The sequence below is a fragment of the Bos mutus genome, chromosome 4, assembly GCF_027580195.1.
Source record: "Bos mutus isolate GX-2022 chromosome 4, NWIPB_WYAK_1.1, whole genome shotgun sequence".
Lineage (NCBI taxonomy): Eukaryota > Metazoa > Chordata > Mammalia > Artiodactyla > Bovidae > Bos > Bos mutus.
The window spans coordinates 16,740,331-16,762,550 of NC_091620.1; the positions used below are offsets into that span (position 1 = coordinate 16,740,331).

The following is a 22,220-nucleotide window of genomic DNA, read 5'->3' on the forward strand; positions in this document are numbered from 1 at the left end:
CTCCTGCCTTCAATCTTTCCCAGCATCAGGGTCTTTTCCAATGAGTCAGTTCTTCGCATCAGGTGGCCAAAGTATTAGAGTTTCAGCTTCAACATCAGTCTTTCCAATGAATATCCAGGACTGATTTCCTTTAGGATAGACTGGTTGGATTTCCTTGCAGTCCAAGGGATTCTCAAAAGTCTTCTTCAACACAGCAGTTCAAAAGCATCAATTCTTCAGCACTCAGCTTTCTTTCTAGTCCAACTCATGTATGTGAATCCATACATGACTACCTGAAAAACCATAGCATTGATTAGACAGACCTTTGTTGGCAAAGTAATGTCTCTGCTTTTTAATATGCTGTCTCAGTTGGTCATAGCTTTTCTTCCAAGGAACAAGTGTCTTTTAATTACATAGCTGCAATCACCATCTGCAGTGATTTTGGAGCCCAAGAAAATAAAGGCTTCTCTGGTGGCTCAGTGGTAAAGAGTCTGCCTGCAAAGCAGGAGACCTGGGTTCCATCCCTAGGTCAAGAAGATCCCCTGCAGTAGGAAATGGCAACTCTCTCCAGTATTCTTGCCTGGGAAACCCCTTGGACAGAGGAGCCTGGCAGGCTATAGTCCGCAGGGTTTCAAAAGAGTCAGATACAACTTAGCGACTAAACAAACAAGTCACATATTGGATGCCATCGCACTCACTTTATTATCTGTTTTAACTATGTGACACAAAGTTCTAAACTCCTGTGGTCTTACATCATCACAGATTGACGTATGTCCTCTGCAGTCAGCTTTAATTCCACTTTGCAATCCTCACCCCTGTGATCAGACCAAAGCTCAGTGTCTACACACCCCAGCCTCACACTGTGAAACCAATAGCAGAGACTCACTATCTCAAAATGGAATTCATCCTCACTGTGTTCTTCTTATCCTTAATGTCTGAATGCTTTTTTTCTCCTCAATGTACCATTCACTTTCATATTGGGAATTATTTTCACTTAGCTCCCAAACAGGATTTGATTTTGTACTTTCTTTTGACCATGCTCTCAAGCTTTATTTTGTGTTTTGAGTTGGCAAGAAACTGCAGCAGATATGTTATGCATAAATCCAAAACCAGCTATCCCCCTTCTACATACATTGAAATACATGCTAATTTTCTACCATTATTAGTAAATACAGGCATGAAGGAATTTTTGCCTTTCTGTAGTTCTTTTATGTTTCATGATGTGCTGCACGCCATTGCTGCTTTCTCTTGTTACCACAACCCTGTGACCAAGGAGCTACTTTTCTAATTTACAAGCAGGTTTATTTCTGTATAATTACAGGACGGGTGTCAAAAGCTCACGTTCCTTTGCTCATGTCCTTCACTTTGCTCTGTGGGTTGTTGGGTTCTGATGCTGCTTCTGGAGACATGAGGACTGTGTTAGTTTTCAGTACAAAACTCACCATTATCTATGAATAGGACACATGAATCTTTTTATTTCCTGTAATAAAAAGCGCACCAACAGGAAACTTTGATTTGTGTAACATAATTGCAGGGATTGTAGCAATCCATTACTCTGCTGGGTAGAGCAGTTTCTAAGGTTCACACCCACCATTCTGCTGAAATGAACCACTTTTTTCCACATTTTACTGAGCTAACAGAGTTGTTGGAAAATCTGTTTTCCTATGGCTGAGGGGCTCTGAGGGGTTTAGTCTGTCAATACGGAAGGGCTGCTCTCGTTAGAGCCTCCTCCTCTGCAAGGCGGCGGAGGTGGCTGCATGCACAGCTGTGTTCACCATTTTGCAGGACTCCTCCATGACAGCGGGGCAGACCATGAAATGGGAGCTTCATGGTATTAGACCATGATCTGCAATTATGCCAAAAGAGAAAAAATGAGAGGTAGAGGCAAAGTAAGACCTAGTAAAGACAGACGTGACCTCTGTGCATGTCAGATCTCTGAGAAGGGAAGTCCTGCATGTGCCCAGAAGTCCAAATAAATAACACCAAACCTAGAAAAGCTTCTGTCCCTGTGGGCCAAATAACTCCAATTCTAAAACTAGAAGGTCAGCTTTGCAGATGGTCACGTCAAGAAACGATATTAACTGGTAGTGGGATTATCAATGCTGCAAACTTTTTTTAAAGAACATTTTTTCACTAACTCAAGAAGCACATATTGATCACCTCTGTGGCTCAGGCTGGATACTACAGGGAGAAAGAAATAGAAAAGATGATCTTTGCTCTCTGAAATCCATAGTGTAGCAGAGAAGGGGAATACAGGAAATAATTATAATAATACAGTAAGTTGGGATAGTTGGGTAGCATCACCAACTCAATGGACATGGATCTGAGCAAACTCCAAGATAAAGTGAAGGACAGGGAGCCTGGCATGCTATAGTCCACATGGTCACAAAGGGTCAGATGTGACTTAGTGACTGAACAACAACAACAAAAGTTGGGTGTGATGATAAATTCAAGACGTCACAGGAGATCAGGGAAAGTGCATGGCACACGCAAGGGGAGGGGACAGAATGCCATCTGGAGGAGGTGACACCTGAGCTGAGCCTTCAAGACTGAGAAGGAGCCAGGTCAGATACAGTGTGCAAGTTGGGAGTTGGGTAAGGGGCAGATTGGAAAAAAAAAAAAAAAGGAGATTTCAAAACGAGGAAGCCGCACAGAGGAAAATAAGGAGTCTGTACATAGGACCATGGCTGGCGGAAACTGGGCAGCCGCATGTAGCTGATGATAGGCAAGGGGTAGGGAGAAAAGAGGCTGGGGAAACTGGGTTCACACATCACATCAGGGAGTTTGCAATGCATTCCGAAGGCATTTGGAGCCATTAGGGGTTTTGACACCATCAGCTGTGCATTTTAGAGAGATTTCCCTGTTGGCTTTGTAAAGGCTAGATGTAAGATCCCAACACACTGGAAACAGAACCAAAAATTATCACAGAATCCAGGCAAGAGGTGATGGCCAAGCCAAGATAGCAGAAGAAGTGAAAAATGCAGGCAACACCACAGAATATTCTGGAGGGTCCACCGTCAGGTGTTGGAGTGGATACCCAGCAGTGACTACCAAGTTCCTGGCTTGGGTGACAAAGTAGGAACAGCTCTAAAGTGGAGACTACAACAGGTAGAGCTAACGTGGAAGGAATATGCGTTCACTCAGGGCTTCTCTGGTGACTCAGACGGTAAAGAATCTACTGCAATGTGGGAGACCCAGGTTTGATCCCTCAGTTGAGAAGATCACCTGGAGAAGGGAATGCAACCCACTCCAGTGTTCTTCGGAGAAGGCAATGGCACCCCACTCCAGTACTCTTGCCTGGAAAATCCCATGGACAGAGGAGCCTGGTAGGCTGCAGTCCATGAGGTCTCTAAGAGTTGTAGTTGTTGCCTGGAGAATCCCAGAGACGGCGGAGCCTGGTGGGCTGCCGTCTATGGGATCGCACAGAGTCGCACACGACTGAAGTGACTTAGCAGCAGCAGCAGCAGCCAGTGTTCTTGCCTAGAGAATTCCATGGAAAGAGGAGTCTGGCGGGCTACAGTCCATGGAGTCACAAAGAGTTGGACAGGACTGGGCGAATCCCTGTCACTCTCAGGCATTTAGTTTGAGGTATTTGTAAGTCAAGGTAAAACTGTCCAGTAAGAAATGCATGTGTTTAAAACCAATACAATACTATGAAGCAATTATCTTTCAATTAAAAATAAATAAAATTTTAAGAAAGAAATGCATGCGTTAATCTTATACTAGACAGCTAACTGTATACATCAATCTGAGGATCATCGATCTAAGGATAGTACTTGAAGTGCTGAAAGTAGATGAAATCACTCAGGAAAAGAGAAAATCAGAGAATTCATCCTTGGGACATATAAAGGTCTAGAAATTAGGCAATCTGCAGCGTCATCCTGCTGTGGCCATTTCATTGCACTAAATACATGTTAAATATTTTTTCATACCAACCTGCATGTTGTGGTTCAGATGCTATGTCATGTCCAGCTCTTTGCAACCCCATGGACTGCAGCACACCAGGCTTCCCTGTCCTTCACTATCTCCTGGAGTTTGCTCAAACTCATGTCCGTTGAATCAGTGATGCCATCCAACTGTCTCATCTTCTATCATCGCCTTCTCCTCCCACCCTCAATCTTTCCAGGATCAGGATCTTTTCCAGTAACCTGCATGTAGTGGATATAAATTTGTTCTACAAGCTCCAGATGCAACAAACTTTTATTTTTCCTAAATCAAACAAATCTCCCTGCAATCCCTTATTCACAGGTATATGAGAGACTCCGTCTTGCTACTCTCTCATTCTTTGGAATTGTTCACACAGAAACCTTTTGGGATTTACTCAAGACAGAAATTCGAGGGAAGGGCAGGAAGCCCACGTGTTTCCATTACATACCTAGCTATTCATTTCTCCACTTCCGGTTATTAGCTTTTAACTTGAACCCCAGTATACTTAGGATGACTCAGGCATAGCCTGTAGACGCAGTGAGGAAAGTCTGAGGAGATTTAGGGATCTAAGGTGGAGACCCTGAAGAGCTTCCAAGCACACACAGCTATTTCCAGCATTCCAAAGGAACTAGAATGACCTCTTAAATACTGGTATGTTTAGATGTACCATTAATGGATTTGATTATGTGAATTTTCATGACTAATTGGGAAAGTCCAGTTTTTTCACACAGACCCCAGTCTATTTATTGGTCAGCTCACAGCCATGCAGGAGCCCCCCCAAGTGAGCATGATTACCTTTGGGGTTTCACCATCATATTTTTTTTTTAAAAATGTCTATTGAAGTATAGTTGATTTATAGTTATCCAGGTGTACAGCAAACTGATTCTAATATATATATATATCAAATTCTTTTCCATTATAAGTGATTACAAAATATTGAGTATAGTTCACTTCCTATATAGTAGGTTATCTATTTCATATATAGTAGTGTATACCAGAGAAGGCAATGGCAACCCACTCCAGTACTCTTGCCTGGAAAATCCCATGGGCCAAGGAGCCTGGTAGGCTGTAGTCCATAGGGTCGTGAAGAGTCGGACACAACTGAGCGACTTCACTTTCACTTTTAACTTTCATGCATTGAAGAAGGAAATGGCAACCCACTCCAGTGTTCTTGCCTGGAGAATCCCAGGGATGGTGGAGCCTGGTGGGCTGCCATCTATGGGGTCGCACAGAGTCAGGCACGACTAAAGCGACTTAGCAGCAGCAGTGTATACATATTAATCCCAAACTCCTAATTTATCACTATCCCTGTCCCCTTTGGTAACTGTAAGTTTGTTTTCCATGTCCATGGATCTATTTTGGTTTGTAAATAAGTTCATTTGTGTCTTTTTTTTTTTTTAGATTCCACATATAAGAAGTATCATATGATGTTTGTCTTTCTCTGTTTGACTTACTTCACTTAGTATGGTAATCTCTAGATCCATCCATGTTGCTGCAAGTGGCATTATTTCACTCTTTCTATGGCTGGGTAGTATCCCATTGTGTGTATACCATGTCTTCTTCACCACTCATCTGTCAGTGGACATTTAGGTTGCTTCCATTTCTTGCCTATTGTCAGCAGTGTTGCAGTGAACATTGGGGTGTGTCTGTGTTTTTGAATTAGAGTTTTCTCTGGATCTATGCTTAGGAGTGAAATTACAGGCTCATATAGTATTTTTAGTTTTTTAAGGAACTGTTTTCCATAGTGGCTGTGCCAGGTTACATTCCCAGCAACAGTGTAGGAGGGTGCCTTTTTCTCCACATCCTCTCTAGGATTTATTATTTGTCTCTTGGCCATGTCCCTGGAAATGTTTATTTAGAAATTTTGACCATTTTTTGATTAGGCTATTATTGAGGGTTGTTATTTTTTTATATTGAGCTGTTTTGGAAGTTAATCCCTTCTTAGTCATATTGTTTGCAAATATTTTCTTCCATCCTGTAGATTGTCTTTTCATTTTGTTTATCATTTCTTTTGCTATGAAAAAGCTTTTAAGTAGGTCCCATTTGTTTATTTTTGTTTTTGTTTCCATGACTCTAGGACAGGAATCCAAAAAACTGTTGCTGCATTTATGTCAAAGAGTATTCTACTTGTGTTTTCTTCTCTAGTATTCAGTCTTCGGTTTAGATCTGTAATCCATTTTGAGTTTATTTTTTGTATGGTATTAGAGCATGTTCTAATTTCATTTTTTTACAACCTTGGGTAGGTTCCATTTTCCCAGCACTACTTATTGAAGAGACTGGCCCTCTTTTCTCCATTGTATATTCTTGCCCCTTTGTCATAGATTAGTTGACTATAAGTCCATAGGTTTGTGTCTGGGCTTTCTATCCTGTTCTGTTGGTCTATGTGTCTGTTCTTGTTCCACTACAATACTGTTTTGATGACTGTAGCTTTACAATATAGTCTGAAGTCAGGGAGCATGATTCTTCCAGCTCCATCCCTTGCTCTCAAAATTGTTTTGGCTATTCAAGGTCTTTTGTGTTTCCATACACATTGTAAAAGTTTTTGTTCCAGTTCTGTGAAAAAAAATGCTTTGGTAGTTTGATAGGAATTGCTTTGAATCTATAGATTGCCTTGGGCAATATGGCCATTTTTATAATAATTGATTCTTCCAATTCAAGAACGTGGTGTATCTGTCCATCTGTTTGTGTTGTCTTCAATTTATTTCATCAGTACCTTACAGTTTTCAGAATACAGGCCTTTTGCTTCCTTAGGTAGGTTTATTCCTAGGTATTTTATTCTTTTTGATGCAATGATAAATAGAACCATTTTCTTAATATCTCTTTCTGATTTTCATTGTCAGTGTCATATTCTTTTTCTCTGTTGGACCCCATCCCCATTCTTGCCCAAAGGAAACAAGTCACAAAGAGACACAGGGTGAAAACTTCATATTATTGACTCCTCTCACAAGGTTATAACATCACCCATTTGGGTTGTAGCCATGGAAACTGCATGCCGGAGAGAATGAAACACTGCAGAGGGAATGGATGGCTCCAGGGCAGGTCTTAACTTGCAGCCCTTGGTTCTGGGTTGAGCTCACCCCATAAAATGAGGCTGTTAGCAGAACAAAGCTACACTTACCTCTCCTGAATGCACAAAATGGTTTAATTAAGGAAGTAATTTTTTTTCCTACCCATAAGAACACCTCTACAAATAGACTCAAATCTGCATGCAAATGAAGCCATCTGGTTTATTGTTGTAAATAGCACCCAGCCATAGTAAACAATAGAGCCCTCATTACATAACTCAAAGAATGCTCCAATTTTCTAACCTCTGGGTCACTAAAAATTTTCAGAGTAATTAGTCCCCTGAGAGCTAGTACTTAGGTTGGAAAGCGCCTTCCACCTTAACCAGAAGCTATGGCGATGCTTCCCGGTGCAGTCCCAGCGCAGGGCCCATTGGTGGCTCTGAGAAAGCTGCTGAGTCCGGGAGGGAGTGGACGTGTCCACTGGCATCCAGGCCACTCCAGTGGCCACACAGCCCCCTAAGCCACAGCTGGGGGAGCCACGCCCAGTCTCCTCCATGTCAGCTCAGTGCCAGCTCTTCCAGTTGCTGCCTCACCACCTTTTTCTAGTTCCCTGTGCCCCCTCTGAGGAGGAAGGGAGGATAGCAGGCATGGATGCATGAAGGTGAGGCCGCGGCTTCTCCTCCAGGTCTCTGCCCACTGCGTGCCTTGGGTCATCTTTGCTCATGTGAACCTGTGTGTAGTATTTGGGTAACTCTGTTTTCTTGTTGTTGTTTTTCTGTCACTCAGTCACGTCTGACTTTTTGCTCAGTCACTCCTTTCATCAGACTTTTTATGTAATGGCTTCTCTGCAAAACCCTATGTCACAGTGTCAGGGCTCAAGGAGCGTTTTCATTTGCGTGTCTGAATGGATGTTTTCTAAAGTCAATAATGAGGCAAAAGGAGAGGGTGTGCACAGCTTTGAATTCCAGTGAACGGGGGGCAGAGAAGTGAGGAAAACAGGACTAAAGGCAGCTGGGCGTGGGTCAGGGGCATGCCAGTGACTGGAGAGGCTGGGGTTGTGGGTGAGCGCTCTGTCTGCCTGGGAAGTCTGCTGCCTTCTCCCTCAGAGAAGGGGGTTCCGGAGAAGCTCAGGGTGGTCGGGTCATACGTTTAAGGAAGGAGGTCCTTTCCCAGCCTCCCAGCTCCTTGGCCAAGCCCTGGACAGTGAGTGAATGTGACACCGAAGCCCCCTGTTTGGTGGTGGAATAATCCCATGTGTTGAACAGTTATTCTGTACTCAGTCCCTGAATAATCTCCTGGGATTCCAACAATCTTTAAAAGAGATTCCAATGTTATTCCATTGTACAAGTGAGGACATTGGGATTTAGGAAGATAAGACAACTGTCCAGAGTCGCCCCAGTGGGCAGGGGCAATGAAGCCGGATTGTCTGATTCCGGAGTCTGCACATGGACCAGTGCGTGTCACCAGCTGACAGGCAGGCCAGTGCAGCCCCTGAGTTCACCTGCGGTGTCCCCTATACACCCCACCCCTCCTCACCACCATCCGGAGGGAACCTCGGGGTATCATGTGTTCAGTCTCTTCATCACTGACAGTACAGGAACGTCTGTAAGTCCAAACTGTTGATGGGCAGATGAAAGCTGAGAAACTCCACAAGGTTCAGGAATTGGAGTCATCAGAAGGCTGGGGGAGGAGAGGCTCAGAACAGGTTTGGTTAAAAGTCTGTGTAGACATCAGCCTGGCATGCTGCAGTCCACGGGGTCGCGAAGAGTCGGACACGACTGAGCGACTGAACTATAGACATCAGCCGTGTAGACACCAGTTATAACCAACTTCATCTCCTCCCACCCCCAAGGTGACTATCCTGTTCTACCCCAGAGGGAGGTGAGAGGTTACACTCCAGACACGAGGCACCAAAGAAGGTGGAGGTGGCACTTCTTCATTAAAACAGAATAAAAATATGGACATCTATTTAAGTGGGAACCTGCTCAGCCTCCAGGACACTGACCATCACACATATATGCCTCATGAAACTGCAGGATCCTTCTCTCAAGAAATTGAATGATCTGTAATCAAAAAATAAAATCCACAGTTACTGACACTTGGGGTCCCTTCGATGAGATGGGGAACTCATCCTTACTGTGGTGTGACCAACTGGTCAGCAGACCATCACTCCTAGACACACACTCATGGAGCACCAGACCGTCTCTAGAGCATCACTGTTCAATGTGAGTGTTGTAGGAAGACTCGCCAACCAGGCAACATGGAAAAGGAGCCCAAACTAACAGTAGGGCAGGAAGAGACAGAGGCAACTCAGACAACAAAAGAAAGCTTTTAACGATTAAATCAATATTCTCAGACAGATAAGAGAAGATATCGCACCCAAAACTGAACAAAACCTACAACAGCATGCTCCAGAAATGAGGACCCTCAGAAGACAAGGAGTAACACTGAGAAATTTAAAATATGATTGCTGAAACAAAAAGACAATAGCAGTGTTGGAAATAAAGCTGAAGGAACTTCCAAGGAAGTCAACCCAAAGAAAAAAGATCAAAATTAGGAATGCAAAGGATCAAGAGAAAGAGATAAATATAAAATTAACAGGTGTTTAAGAAAGAGGGCTCAGAGAAACTATCGAAGTCCAGACCTGATGTGGGAAAGATATACATCAAGGTCATTGTATGAACTTTCTTTTTTTTTTCCTTTTTTAACTTTTTCTTTTTTTTAAGATTTTTTCCTTGTGGACCATTTTTAAAGTCTCTATTGAATTTTTTACAATATTGCTTCTCTTTTATGCTTTGGATTTTTGGCCATAGGATCTTAGCACCCCAACCAGGGATGGAACCCTCACCCCCTGCATTGAAAGGTGAAGTCTTAACCAGTGGACTGCCAGGGAGTCCCTATATGAATGCTCAATTAAGGGAGTTAAAGGAAATATCCTCTAAGTTTCCAGAAAGAAAAAAGATATGAGTAACTCAGGAGATCAGTTTCTCTAGGGGTCCTGGCTGAGTTTCATTAACAGAAAGAAAGCATACAAGTTTATTTAACAAGTGTTTTTACACGACACGGGAACCTTCGTGATGAAATGAAGACCTGAAGAAATGCTTAAATTTCAGTGTTTTGATGCTTGGTTTAATGAAGGATAGGAAGTCAAAAAAGATGGGATGACAGTGTGAGCTGAGTGGAGTCAACCGTGCAAGGCCTGTTCCTCAGCTGCCCCTCTGCCCCTCTGTCTTTGGAGATGGTGGGTGGTGATGGTAGTTGGGCTGCTCAGCCGTGGCTGACTCTTTGCAACCCCGTGGACTGTAGCCCTCCAGACTACTCTATCCATGGGCTTCTCCAAGCAAGAATACCTGAATGGGTTGCCATTTCCTTCTCCAGGGGATCTTCTCAACCCAGGGATCAAACCTGTGTCTCCTGCATTGCAGGCAGATTCCTTTCCTCTGGGAAGGAGGGCACCTTGCACAAGATTCTCCTGGCCTGCTTCCGAGGAAGCCCAGGAAGTCCTCCGCACCTGCCTTGCCTCACATCCCTTCGGCTGGAAATACTCAGTCTCCCAAGGTGTCATATTTGGGGTAACACATCCCGAACCCCATCAGTGACACGCATGATGTAGTGGTCTGAAAGCTTTAGTTTTCTCAATGACAACCCCGAGCGCCTGAAGACAGTGGAGAAATGCCTTTAAAATTCCCCATGGAAATAATTTTCTGGAGTGTCTCCATTACATGTGAAAGCTGAATAATGACTCTTTAGAGGAGCAGGGATTTAGGAAGTTGACCTGATACATCACTTTTCTCAAGGAGCTACTTGAGTATGTGCTCCATGAAAATGAGGGTGTAGATACAGAAAGAGGGAACATCCAAACTCAGAGAGGCCCAGGAATTAAGGGACTTAATGTGGATGATGGACAAAGGAAGCCCCTGCAAAAAGGGCAAGAAGGAGGCCCTCGACCAGCAGCTGGGCAGCTGCCCTGAGAAGAACCAGCATGGACGGTGGCAGACAGATGGGGCGCTGTCAGGCAATGCCCCCAGGGGACAAAAACGTGACTGATGGACAGCCTGATGTGTCAGATGTCAGAAAAATTTTAAGAAGAGTTTTCAAGTGCGTTGGAGGATTTGTAAAGAATTCATGACAGATACAAACAAAAGTAGGCAAATGGAAAGAAAAAGTAACTCTAGGGAAACAAAAAATTATACAAAACAAGAAAATATAATTAGATTTCACTTCTTGGCTCATTAGTGGATAATACTTCGTGAAATGAAGTCGCTCAGTCATGTCCAACTCTTTGCAACCCCATGGACTGTAGCCCACCAGGCTCCTCTGTCCATGGGATTTTCCAGGCAAGAGTACTGGAGTGGGTTGCCATTTCCTTCTCCAATAATACTTACATAGTCCTGAAGAAGGGGCAAAAGTGGAGGCAGTGACAAATTTTATTTTCTTGAACTCCCAAATCACTGTGGATGGTGACTGCAGCCCTGGAATTAAAAAATGCTGTCTCCTTGGAAGGAAAGCTATGACAATGTCTCTGCTTTTCAATATGCTGTCTTGGTTTGTCATAATTTTTGTCACTTTGCCAGCAAAGGTCCGTGTAGTCCAAGCTAAGATTTTCCCAGTAGTCATATATGGATGTGAGAACTGGACCATAAAGAAGGCTGAGTGCCAAAGAGTCGATGCTTTTGAATTGTGGTGCTGGAGAAGATTCTTAAGAGTCCCTTGGACTGCAAGGAGATCCAACCAGTCAATCCTAAAGGAAATCAGTCCTGAATATTCACTGGAAGGACTGATGCTGAAGCTGAATCTCAGATACTTTGGCCACCTGATACAAAGAGCCAACTTATTAGAAAAGACCCTAATTCTGGAAAAGATTGAAGGCAGGAGAAGAAAGGGACAGCAGAAGATAAGATGGTTAGATAGCATCACCAACTCAATGGACACAAACTTGAGCAAACTCCAGGAGACAGTGGTGGACAGAGGAGCCTGGCGTGCTGCAGTCCATGGGGTTGCCAGGAGTCGGACATTGTAGCTGAACAGCAGCAAAAAGTCCTAAAGATATTAATATTGTGTTTCAACACACCCCCAAATCTGTGATCTTGCTATTTGGGAAGAACAGGGGGTTAGGCTTGTAAAAATGCTCAGTTCTCATCTTGCATTCAGGAAAGTCAGTAGAGACTATTTAAAATGCATAAATTAATAAACAGCTAACAAGTCTATGTTAGAAATTCTGGGATACAAGAAGAGCTGTCACTAAGAATTGGGTTTGGTGGGGGTGGGGTGGAGCAGGGAATGGCATTTTGCTATATTCCTTCTAGCACCACTTGGCTTTTAAAATCATGTATGTGTAATACTTTGTTAGAAATTGAAATTAGGCTTACAGTTAATGGCTGCCCATCAAGAAAAAAAATATCGTTAGAAATCTTGAAGGCAGAATCCCATGCTAAATAATCACTGATGAGATTAAAGTGATTTCATGTTAAAGAATTTGGCTGAGTGCATTTTCTAGCAGTGATTGACTGAGGTTTTAAGTGACCTACTCCCCTGCACCGTCTGGAGGTACCTCCCTGGTTCTTCCTCCCACCCAAGATGAGCCCAGGCCTTGTCCAGAAGGTACTTTAAAAGCTTCTCATGTGGTCAGCTGGTTTCCAAGCTGGCAGAACCCTCAACCTCACCCCAGTGGTTTTGCTCAGACTTTGCTGCTGACTGTTGCCTCTGCCCTGGGTTGGATCCTTCACCCCTGTCCACGGCCTCTTTATTCTGTTACTGTGGCCCATCCAGCCTCTTCCACCTCAGATGTTCTGCTTCACACTTCCCCTCTCAGTCTCCACCCTTGCCCGCTCTGCCTGTCCACGCCGGCCATCCCACCATCTGCCATGGGACACGCCTGCCATCCAGCAAATCTCGTTCCCAGCTTGGTGTTCTCAGCCAGTATCACTTCACCCTCGCAGCTCTGACCTTGAGAACAAGTACAGATTGCAGCCATTTCAACAACCTTAAGGGTATAAGCATCATCAGTCTTGCAAATGCACGGCATCATTCAATGAGGTCTCTGGGAAATAATAGGAATTAAGTCATGGATAAGGGAAATTATGGTTCTCCAGTGGGAGCTGTGTCCAGTTATAATAGGTGCTAAAGCAGCATTCACTTTTATTTATATTTATTTGGTATCTTTAATACTCATGTTACTATAAAGTAGATTTTTGTCCCATGAGGGCTTTGCATATAGAATGGAATTGGATATAACTTATCCAATTGTTTCACATACCCATTGATTTAATAATTATTTATTGAGTACTTAATACGTTGTGGAGCCAAAGGTTACAGAGATGAAATGGTTTTCTCCCAGCTTTCAAGGAGCTTACGGTCAGCTGGGAACAATAGAAACAAACAGTAATAAGGCTCTAATCTCCATGCACCAGAGAGTGCAAGAAGCACTAGAAAAAGCGCTCATGTTATTTCATTTTAACCAGAAATCCTGAGATTGGGCAACAACTCACGAGAACAGAGTCTCATAGAAGTTCATCAGGGTCTGGAGTAGTGGCACCCAAACTTTCTTATTATGCCCCTGCTCACTGAAGCCTTTAACCTCACATCCCAAAAAGCTTACTCATGAATTCTATCCATGTCCCACCGTTCAGTTCAGTTGCTCAGTCGTGTCTGACTCTTTGCAACCCCATGGACCACAGCACTCCAGGCTTCCCTGTCCATCACCAACTCCCAGAGTTTGCTCAAACTCAAGTCCATCAAGTTGGTGATGCCATCCAACCATCTCATCCTCTGTCATCCCCTTCTCCTCCTGCCCTCAATCTTTCCCAGCATCAGAGTCTTTTGCAATGAGTCAGTTCTTTGAATCAGGTGGCCAAAGTATTGGAGCTTCAGCTTCAGCAACAGTCCTTTCAATGGATAGTCAAGACTGATTTCCTTTAGGATTGACTGGTTTGATCTCCTTGCAGTCCAAGGGAATCTCAAGAGTCTTCTCCATGTCCTACTAAATTCCTATATTATATACATTATCAAGTATAACTGAAATAAATATTTTAAAGAATGAGGGTTTTTAAATTTTTTTCTAAATAGACTTTCTGGTGTCCTCTGCTTGTGCCCCAATGGCTCTCTCCTTCAGCACCTCCCCAGAGTAGACACCTCACCTGGCACTACCAGTCGGGTCCAAGGTAGAATCCTCACTGTTACTGATCAAGGATCTGCACTTAGACATCACAGAGGACTGAAGAAAGAAGATGTGGTACATATATATACAATGGAATGTTACTCAGCCATCAAAAATAATGGAATAATGCCATTTGCAGCAACATGTATGGCCCTAGAGATTTTCTGGAGGAAGAGTGGAGGAAGTCAGACAAGCAGATTGCAGCCATTTCAACAACCTTAAGGGTATAAGCCCATCAGTCTTGCAAATGTGTGGCATCATTCAATGAGGTCTCTGGGAAATAATAGTAATTAAGTCATGGATAAGGAAAATTATGGTTTGCCAGTGGGAGCTGTGTCCAGTTATAATAGGGAATCATGAACTCCTTATTGCCAAATTCACACTTAAATTGAAGAAAGTAGGGAAAACCACTAGACCATTCAGGTATGACCTAAATCAAATCCCTTATGATTATACAGTAGAAGTGAGAAATAGATTTAAGGGACTAGATCTGATAGACAGAGTGCCTGATGAACTATGGACAGAGGTTTGTGACATTGTACAGGAAATAGGGATCAAGACCATCCCCAAGAAAAAGAAATGCAAAAAAGCAAAATGGCTGTCTGAGGAGGCCTTACAAATAGCTGTGAAAAGAAGAGAAGCCAAAAGCAAAGGAGAAAAGGAAAGATATAAGCATCTGAATGCAGAGTTCCAAAGAATAGCAAGGAGAGATAAGAAAGCCTTCCTCAGTGATCAATGCAAAGAAATAGAGGAAAACAGCAGAATGGGAAAGACTAGAAATCTCTTCAAGAAAATTAGAGATACCAAGGGAACATTTCATGCAAAGATGGGCTTGATAAAGGACAGAAATGGTATGGACCTAACAGAAGCAGAACACATTAAGAAGAGGTGGCAAGAATATACAGAAGAACTGTACGAAAAAGATCTTCATGACCCAGATAATCACGATGGTGTGATCACTCACCTAGAGCCAGATATCCTAGAATCTGAAGTCAAGTGGGCCTTAGGAAGCATCACTACGAACAAAGCTAGTGGAGGTGATGGAATTCCAGTGGAGCTATTTCAAATCCTGAAAGATGGTGCTGTGAAAGTGCTACACTCAATATGCCAGCAAATTTGGAAAACTCAACAGTGGCCACAGGACTGGAAAAAGTCAGTTTTCATTCCAATCCCAAAGAAAGGCAATGCCAAAGAATGCTGAAGTTCAGTTCAGTTCAGTTCAGTCACTCAGTCGTGACCGACTCTCTGCGACCCCATGAATCGCAGCATGCCAGACCTCCCTGTCCATCACCAATTCCCGGAGTTTACTCAAACTCATGTCCATCGAGTCGGTGATGCCATCCAGCCATCTCATCCTCTGTCGTCCCCTTCTCCTCCTGCCCCCAATCCCTCCCAGCATCAGAGTCTTTTCCAATGAGTCAACTCTTTGCATGAGGTGGCCAAAGTACTGGAGTTTCCGCCTCAGCATCATTCCTTCCAAAGAACACCCAGGGCTGATCTCCTTTAGAATGGACTGGTTGGATCTCCTTGCAGTCCAAGGGACTCTCAAGAGTCTTCTCCAACACAACAGTTCAAAAGCATCAATTCTTCGGCACTCAGCTTTCTTCACAGTCCAACTCTCACACCCATACATGACCACAGGAAAAACCATAGCCTTGACTAGATGAATCTTTGTTGGCAAAGTAACGTCTCTGCTTTTGAATATGCTATCTAGGTTGGTCATAACCCTCCTTCCAAGGAGTAAGTGTCTTTTAATTTCATGGCTGCAATCACCATCTGCCATGGTTTGGAGTCCCCGAAAATAAACTCTGACACTGTTTCCACTGTTTCCACATCTATTTCCCATGAAGTGATGGGACCAGATGCCATGATCTTAGTTTTCTGAATGTTGAGCTTAATCTACCCCTAAATAGAAGAAGCAAAACAAAAGCCTTTCTGAAGGAGTTGTACACTTATTTATCTACAATGCTTGTGATTTAAAAAATACTTATATAAAAGAGATGTCATGGAAAACCAGAGCAAAAAGAAACATTAAAAAATTTCCCAGGGTATTTAGCTCTTGAAGTTACCTGACAAAGAGTTTATTTTATTTAATTTATTAATTTTTGAGTATAATTCTTTTACAATGTTGTGGTAGCTTCTGCTATACAGCAAATTTAGTAAGTTATACACATATATATGGGCTTCCCAGGTGACTCAGTGGTAAAGAATCTGCCTGCCAAACAGGAGACTCGAGTTCCATCCCTGGGTTGGGAAGAGCCTTTAGAGAAAAAAATGGCAATCCACTCCAGTATTCTTGCCTGAGAAATCCTATGGACAAAGGAGCGTGGCAGTCCATGAGGTCACAAAATGAGGTCAAGAATGCTCAAACTGCCACACAATTGCGCTCATCTCACACACTAGTAAAGTCATGCTCAAAATTCTCCAAGCCAGGCTTCAGCAATACGTGAACCATGAACTTCCAGATGTTCAAGCTCGTTTTAGAAAAGGTAGAGGAACCAGAGATCAAATTGCCAACATCCGCTGGATCATTGAAAAAGCAAGAGAGTTCCAGAAAAACATCCATTTCTGCTTTATTGACTATGCCAAAGCCTTTGACTGTGTGGATCACAATAAACTGTGGAAAATTCTGAAAGAGATGGGAATACCAGGCCACCTGACCTGCCTCTTGAGAAACCTATATGCAGGTCAGGAAGCAACAGTTAGAACTGGACATGGAACAACAGACTGGTTCCAGATAGGAAAAGGAGTACGTCAAAGCTGTATATTGTCACCCTGCTTATTTAACTTATATGCAGAGTACATCATGAGAAACGCTGGGCTGGAAGAAGCACAAGCTGGAATCAAGATTGCCAGGAGAAATATCAATAACCTCAGATATGCAGATGACACCACCCTTATGGCCAAAAGTGAAGAGGAACTAAAGAGCCTCTTGATGAAAGTGAAAGAGGAGAGTGAAAAAGTTGGCTTAAAGCTCAACATTCAGAAAACGAAGATCATGGCATCTGGTCCCACCACTTCATGGGAAATAGATGGGGAAACAGTGCAAACAGTGTCAGACTTTATTTTTGGGGGGCTCCAAAATAACTGCAGATGGTGATTGCAGCCATGAAATTAAAAGATGCTTACTCCTTGGAAGGAAAGTTATGACCAACCTAGACAGCATATTAAAAAGCAGAGGCATTACTTTGCCAACAAAGGTCCGTCTAGTCAAGGATATGGTTTTTACTGTGGTCATGTATGAATGTGAGAGTTGGACTGTGAAGAAAGCTGAGTGCCTAAGAATTGATGCTTTTGAACTGTGGTATTGGAGAAGACTCTTGAGAGTCCCTTGGACTGCAAGGAGATCCAACCAGTCCATTCTAAAGGAGATCAGCCCTGGGTGTTCATTGGAAGGACTGATGCTATAGCTGAAACTCCAGTACTTTGGCCACCTCATGCGAAGAGTTGACTCATTGGAAAAGACTCTGATGCTGGGAGGGATTGGGGGCAGGAGGAGAAGGGGATGACGGAGGATGAGATGGCTGGATGGCAGCATCGACTCGATGGACATGAGTTTAAGTAAACTCCGGGAGTTGGTGATGGACAGGGAGGTCTGGTGTGCTGCGATTCATGGGGTCGCAGAGAGTCAGACACAACTGAGCGACTGAACTGAACTGACCTGAAAGCAGCATTCGCTTTTATTCATATTTATTTGGTATCTTTAACACTCATGGCTATGGTTTTTCCAGTGGTTATGTATGGATGTGAGAGTTGGACTATAAAGAAAGCTGAGCGCCAAAGAATTGATGCTTTTGAACTGTGGTGTTGGAGAAGACTCTTTAGAGTCTCTTAGACTGCAAGGAGATCCAACCAGTCCATTCTGAAGGAGATGAGCCCTTGGATTTCTTTGGAAGGACTGATGTTGAGACTGAAACTCCAATGCTTTGGCCACCTGATGCGAAGAGCTGACTCATTGGAAAAGACCCTGATGCTGGGAAAGATTGAGGGCAGGAGGAGAAGGGGATGACAGAGGATGAGATGGTTGGATGGCATCATCAACTCGATGGACATGGGTTTGGGTGGACTCTGGGAGTTGATGATGGACAGGGAGGCCTGGCGTGCTGAAATTCACAGGGTCGCAAAGAGTCAGACACAACTGAGAGACTGAACTGAACTGAACTAACACTCATGTTACTATAAAGTAGATTTTTGTCCCATGAGGACTTTGTGTATGACTTCCCTTACATGAAGAATCTAAAAGGACATGATCCAAATGAGCTTATTTACAAAACAGAAACAGATCCACAGACTCACATAATGAGCTTATGGTTGCTGGGGAGGAGGGGTGGGGAGGGATAATTAGAGAGTTTGGGATGGTCATGTACAGGCTGCTATATTTAAGATGGATAACCAAGAAAGACTACAGTATAGCACAGGGAGCTCTGCTCAATGTCATGTGGCAGCCTGCATGGGAAGGGGTTTGGGAGAGAATGGATACATGTGTATGTATGGCTCAGTCCTGCTCACCTGAAACTATCACCACATTGTTAACTGGCTATATTTCAATACAAAATAAAAAGTTTTTTAAAAAAGAATCTGGATTTAGTCAATTCATCGAGAGATGAGGGACAGCCTACCAGCAAAGACTCCAAATATGTCATGTGATCAGCCAGACCTTTCCGGAAGCATGACTAGTAACCATTTGTACAAGGCATACTTTCCCTGTGAATGTATCCATTCCAGAGACCAAATTAATTCAAAGTTGCTTAGTGAGCACAGAATGAGAGCAAATGGAACTGTGGCCTGTCGGGATATTTCTGCAAATGAGAATTAACGGATCGAACTGCCCTCCTCTCTGGAGATATTTCTGTCTGATTAACCAGTGCTGGACCTCAAATAAATACTGACATATTTTACTTTTAGCTTTCCTTTTTTCTAGAATCACTTTAAACAGCTGCCCTTCTGTTAATACAACACATCAGAAAATAAGAATGCATTTGATTGGAGGAAAACTTGAAAATGTCAATTACATCTCTGTCCTGGGGATTCAGCCTAAAGAGACAGAATTGCTTGACTTTCAGGTTGACACATGGCTGGAGACTGACCCTTGGCAGCTCCTAGGTTGTTAAGAGGCTCTCACCCATTAAAGAAAAGTGAAAGTGAAGTTGCTCAGTCGTGTCCGACTCTTTGCGACCCCATGGACTATAGCCTACCAGGCTCCTCTGTCCATGGGATTTTCCAGGCAATAGTACTGGAGTGGATTGCCATTTCCTTCTCCAGTGGATCTTCCCAACCCAGGGATTGAACCCAGGTCTCCTGCATTGTAGACAAACGCTTTACTGTCTGAGCCACCAGGGAAGTCCTCTCATCCATTAGGCAGGCTGAAAGCTGCTGGCCCTGGGCGCTCTTCATTCCAGCCTAGAACTCTGAGGGTTGCAGAGTTTAGCTTTTATCTTGAGAGAGCTTCATTTTCACCTCCTGGGAGAGGTGAGCCTAAACTCGCCTCTCCAGACTTGAAGGCAGATCTTGAGCGGAAAAGAGGGCTCAGTGCTCAGATGATAGCAACTTAAACAATAGTTAAGATTCTTTCTTTTTGGGTATCTGTCTAACCAACGTCGTATCACATCCTTCTTCCCAAAAGGAAACAAGTCTATTTTTCTCCTACTGAAAACAATGATATTGTAATTAAAAAAAAAAAAAAAGAGCTTAAAACTACACCTAAGACTTTTGGTACACTTTCAACAGTGGACTCTCCACCACTACTGTTTTTACCTTAATGGAGATATTTGAAAACATGTTTTGCACTGACTTGTTCAGTCACTCAGCCGTGTCCAACTCTTTGTGACCCCATGGATTGCAGCGTGCCAGGGTTCCCTATCATCCACTATTGCAGTTTGGCCAAATTCCTGTCCACTGAGTCAGTGATACTGTTTATACATTGCCATTCACTTATCTAGGTGTCACTGTACCCTAGATGTCCTAAGAACAAATTAAATAACATAAATTAAATGAAGACACTTTATTATCTCATAATATAGCAACATTATATACTTAATTTGAACTTATGGCATAAGCATTCAGTTCAGTTCAGTCGCTCAGTCATGTCTGACTCTTTGTGACCTCAGGAATTGCAGCACGCCAGCAGTACCAACAAAGTTAATTCTGTTTAAGAATAGCAGCTGAACTTATTGCATACGTGCATAATTTGCATAAAAGGAAGGGAAAAATATAGTCGATAGAAACTAACAAAATGCATGTAGTTGGTTCAGTGTGTTTTTTTGAAGGAAAGATATGGCAAAAATAAATTTTTAAAAACATATTGTATTTAAAATTTTTATTTACTTATTAATTTATTTATTTTTGGCTGTGTTGGGTCTTTGTTGCTGCTCGAGGGCTTTTCTCTAGTTGTGGTGTGTGGGCTTCCGTCTGTGGTATCTTTTCTTGTGGCTCATGGGCTCTAGAGCATGGGCTCAGTAGTTGTGGCACACGAGGTTAGTGGCTCTGCAGCATATGGGGTCCTCCTGGACAGGGGATTGAACTCATGTCCGCTGCGTTGGCAGGCAGATTCTTAACCGCTAAACCATCAGCGGCTGCTGCTAAGTCACTTCAGTCGTGTCCGACTCTGTTTGACCCCATGGACAGCAGCCCACCAGGCTCCTCTGTCCATGGGATTCTCCAGGCAAGAACACTGGAGTAGGTTGCTACTTCCTTCTCCGTGGAACCCCAGGGAAGTCCCCAAAATACATATTTTAGATGTTAAAATTTTCCACAGGCAGTTTACTCATCTAGTAGGCTTTTATTCAGTGATTGATGAATCAGGCGACCTCCAGCATAGTGGAGAGAAAGGAGCTCTGAAGAGCTGTGCAAGAGGAGAGGTGTTATGAACCGAAGGGAACAGGAACAGGAAGTTACACTGGGCGTGTGCTGATTGGCTGAAGCATGGCTGCACCCCTTACATCAGCAGAGGGAAGGCCTAGAGATTCAAGGACCCTTAGCTGAGCAGGCCAGTGCTGCCGGGATATCCTGGACCTTCCTTCTCTGGGCGAGCTGAGCTCAGAAGCTCAGTTAAGTGCTGGTTTGCTGACCTGGGGGTTAGCAAGAGTGACTCCATCTTGGGCCTCACCTGGTGACTTTAACATAGGTTTAATACTAAAGGTAAAAGCTTTAGTAACTGTTTTAAAGCATATTCATGTGGTTTAGTCCTTAGCTGTGCTGTCAAATGTACTCAAAAATGTGCACTTCCTAAAGGAATTTCTCCCCTGGAGATAAAGTCAGGAGTCTGCTCTTGGTGGGCTTCCCTGGTGGCTCAGCAGTAAAGAAATCGCCTGTAATACAGGAGTCAATGGAAGCACAGGTTCAGTCTCTGGGTCGGGAAGATCCCCTGGAGGAGGGCCTGACAACCCACTCCAGTATTCTGGGTCTGAAAAATCCCGTGGACAGAGGAACCTGATGGGCTACAGTCCATGAGGTCGCAAAGAGTAGGGCATGACTGAGCGACTAAGCATGCAGGCACACTGCTCTTGATGTCATATTAAATTCTTGGTCCACCTGTTTTGTCGGTCCTCTAGTTTAGTGCTTTTATTTTGTCCCATGAACTGCCTTTCTCCTGGGGCCACTGCCTACTACCAGGCACTGAGTGCAGAGGGGGTGAATACAACTGAGTCTACCCCATGAGTTCAAAAATAGGGGCTGATTGTAAGCCCTTCAGTGCCCTCAGCTCAGCATTCCCACCCCCACAAAACAGCCACAGGTCAGAGTGTCCCATGGAGTCCCCAGGGAGGAAGAGGCTGGGGATGGGACCCTCCCTTTACAGCAACTTGCCTGTGGGGCTTGGAGCAGGAGGGGTGGAGAGATGACTGGCCAGGTCATCCCACCTTTTTCCCTAGCTCCTCGCTCAGCCAGGCTTCTGCACTCCCCATGGTTGTATTTCTGCTTCACCTGCCCCAGGCTTGGAGCAGCTGCTGGCTGGAAGCAAGCATTGCTTATTCCAAGACAAAAACAGATGAGAAGCAGGAGCAGGATACCAAAGACCCCTTCCTAGTCTGTCCCTCTCCATCGAGTCCAGATGCTTCTTGCATCAAACATAAGCCTGGGGACTTCTCTGGTGGTCCAGTGGTTAGGACTTCACCTTCCAACGCCAGGGGTGCGAGTTCAATCCCTGGTCAGTGAGC

General features: G+C 43.7%; 1 protein-coding gene across 1 annotated transcript in view; it reads left to right on the forward strand.

Moving 5' to 3' along the window:
• CNTNAP2 (contactin associated protein 2) overlaps positions 1 to 22,220 on the forward strand; it is a 2,330,533-nt gene that overhangs the window by 2,024,309 nt on the left and 284,004 nt on the right. The gene's annotated exons all lie outside the window — the stretch shown is intronic.